Here is a 3,373-nt window from a genome sequence, read left to right as displayed (position 1 = left end):
GGAGGGTATAGGGAGAGGCTAGAAAGAGTCTTGCCACAGGCTGTGTGTGTGTGCCAGCTGGCCAGGGGTGGCCTAAGGGGAGAGGGGGCTGGCTCTGAGTTGAGCACTGTCAGGAAGCAGGAGGAGGGACGTATACACAGGAATCTTCATAAACCTCATCCCCCAGGAGGCCTGCCAAGAGCAGGACAGGCTGTCACCAAGGCCAAAGCAGCAGTCACCATGTGGGCTGGGAGAGGACACGTCTGGCACTCCTGGCCTGAGAGATGCTCCCATCTGTCTGTATTCAGACAGGATTCTGGAGTGGCTTGTCTTTGTCTTGATGGGACCATCTGGGGACTTGCCTGCTGCTGATGTCCTGAGGAATGGTTTGTGTTCTCCGGGAGAGCCCTGCAACCTCACTGAGGGTGCCAGTCCAGCTCCTGGGACACAACCACCCTCCTTCTTCCCAGGCTTTAATGAGAAACGGGCAGGAGGTGGCCGGAGAACCATAGCCCGTCTTCCGGGGTGCTAGGGGTGTCTGCTGGCAGTTCTGGTCTAGGGCAAAAAGAGATGGGAAGGGGAAATCTCTCAGAAAATAACGGAACCATAGTGGAGCTGCGGCAAGATGAGCAAACTGGGCTGGTGGCATCAAGGCCGTTAGCAAAGAAAAAAGCACCAGTGTCCAGGCAGCCAGGGAGCCCAGCCACTCCCTTAGGGCCGCCCCTCCCAGACACCGCCCCCGCCCCGCCCCAAGAGCACACCCCGCGCCCCTCCCTCGATCCTCTCCCCGCTCGGCTCCCCCCTCCCGCGGCTGCATCCCTGGTCAGTCCCTGAGACCGTCCAGAGGTCAGCCCCCAGGATCAGGCTTGCAGTGTTGGGCCGCCCTCCTCACCAGGTGCCGCCCTGGAGAGGGCGAGGGCGCAGAAAGGGCTGAGCGTCCCGGGTCCCTGCGTGGCCGGACGGTAAGTGAGCACATTCCAGGAATAAGGAAACGAGAGGAATAGGCATGTCTACCGTCCAAGGCACTTTGCCTGAAATCCCGTGGCACTGGAAAAGCAGTTGAAACAAAAACAAAGTAACGCTGGCTTTTACGCTGCAGATAAACGGAAAAGCAGTGTAGGACGGGAGTAGGAGGGCTCTGTGCACGCCAGGCGCAGCCGACCGGGGATTTGCCTGCACGTCCGACAGCACAGGACGGTCGCCAAGTCCCAGGGAAGCCCCCTGGGCTCGCGCTGCAAACTCAGGCAGTCTCTGCTCCTGCCTTACGGCTCTGAGGGCACGTGCTCCTCCGGGGAGGCTCAGCTTCCTCCTATTTCCCACTTCCTCATCCGGCCCTTAATACGCTAAAGACTAACGGAACGATGTTCATTACCACAGTGGGTGCTCCCCCTAGCGTAGCACAGAACGCAGCGCTGTCCTCACTATTGAATTGGAATGATAGTATTTTTAGTATCAAAAATTAATTCTAGAAATCTATTACAGTTCATTTTCTAGAGAATAAGCGTAGCAAAAATAATATAGATTTGTTTCTTAATTTCCCTATGACACACATCACTGGTTCATGTGATAACGTATGGATTCTCACCTGGAAGACACACGAGGAATAAAATCACCCATATTTTAAACTACAGAATGATGAATATTCAGAGGAAACTTGCAGAACAATTAAAATTGCAAAATCAGCGCCGGGCGCGGTGGCTCGCGCCTGTATTCCCAGCAGCACTTTGGGAGGCCGAGGTGGGAGTATCGCTTGAGCCCAGGAGTTCAAGACCAGCCTGAAAAAATAAAAATAAAAATAAAAAATTGCGAAATTACATAAAATGAAATGCATACATTGAAATGCACACAATTATGAAAATTAAAGTTAATATTAAAAACATGACATGGGCCACAAGATTTACATTAAAATAGTCTAGTTGACAATAACTTGAATATTTAAATAAAGTCCTCTTTGTCTCTAAATAATGTATTTACAGTCTGCCATTATACAAATCACTTAAAATTCAAATGAAGACATTAATCAGTATTGACAATTTCTTCAGGAGTATCAAGTGAATAATAATGATTTTACTTTTTTGTTGCATTTTGTTTTTGACATAAGATCTTGTTCTGTTGCCCAGACTGGAGTACAGCGTCAGGATCATGGCTTACTACAGCTTCTGCTTCCTGGGCTTAGGCAGTCCTCGTACTTCAGCCTCCTGCGTAACTGGGACCACAGATGCGCACCACTAGGCCCGGGTAATTTTTTATTTTTTATTTTTATTTTTTGGTAGAGACAGAGTCTTATTATGTCACCCAAGCTAGTCTTGAACTTTTGGGCTCAAGTGATCCTCTCGCCTCAGCCTCCCAAAGTGCTGGGATTACAGGCATGAGTCACCATGCCCAGCATAAAGATTTTATTATGTGGAAATAAAAGGACATTAAAATATAACTTGAAATAACCCATTTCCTTGCAAATGTTTTATTTTTCCACCAGTTAATCAAACAATGCCAACACTAGACACTGTCACATTCTTTGTTGAACAAACAATACCTCAAATAACTTCATATACATACTACTGGGAAATTTAGCATTTTATTAAAATGTTGTTTAAATTTCATATTTTATCAAAGTCTAACATATTAGTAATAATATATTCTTTTTATTCAACTTTAAAGTTCTATTCAACAATAGCAACTTATAATTTTACATTAATAAAATGTCATTGATACAGTTTAATAATTATTTTATAACTTAGCATTGATTAAACCAGCGCAGACGGTATAATGTTCATGATATTTTAATTTATAGGTTTAACTTACACATACATAATTCAACATTAATGGCTTCCTTAATTACTCTACCATTCATATTGTAATTCTATATTATCAATTAGAGTTGCCCTTCTATGTTAATATTAGATGTTTCAGCATCTGTCAGTTCTATCAAGCTCTTCTCACTGTTTCTTCTTTGAATTCCAGACATGACTGCAGTCCTCTCTTCTAAAATCTGAGGGCTCTCGCTGGCTGGGTGCTACTGGAAGAACTGTAACCTGGTTGTTACCTCAACCGTATTTTATTTTAAATGTTTTAATTAAAAGAAGTTTTTAAAAATGTGGAAATCCCTGAGAATATGCACTTCTTTAAATACAGTGGGAATAGGTATGGATGAAGTCTGTTTCTCCTCTTTTGATCCAGGGGCACTTCTCAGAACTCTTCCAAGTGCCAGATCCTGGGCCACTGGCGGGCTTGGCTCCGGCAGCAGTTCAGTTACCCCATCACGACTGGGGCACCAGGGGAACCCCACAGGTGGGCAAAAATTACCAGAGACTAAAACCTAGGCAGTTTAACACAAGCAACCAGCACCAACATCATGGTGCTTGATCTTCTGACTTCCCGCACTACCAATTCTATG

The 3,373-nt window shown here is 45.7% G+C and overlaps 1 long non-coding RNA gene across 1 annotated transcript; it reads left to right on the top strand.

Annotated features, from left to right (window-relative positions):
• Positions 1–735: 735 nt before the first annotated feature.
• On the top strand, positions 736–3,074 carry LOC103242538 (uncharacterized). The gene is made up of 3 exons (XR_500797.3): positions 736–941; positions 2,100–2,217; positions 2,941–3,074. It is a non-coding gene; the product is annotated as an uncharacterized lncRNA (long non-coding RNA).
• Positions 3,075–3,373: the final 299 nt, after the last annotated feature.

The sequence above is a fragment of the Chlorocebus sabaeus genome, chromosome 16, assembly GCF_047675955.1.
Source record: "Chlorocebus sabaeus isolate Y175 chromosome 16, mChlSab1.0.hap1, whole genome shotgun sequence".
Taxonomy (NCBI): Eukaryota; Metazoa; Chordata; class Mammalia; order Primates; family Cercopithecidae; genus Chlorocebus; species Chlorocebus sabaeus.
Note: the sequence above shows the minus strand (reverse complement) of the source record. Positions and strands in the feature narration are given on the sequence as shown.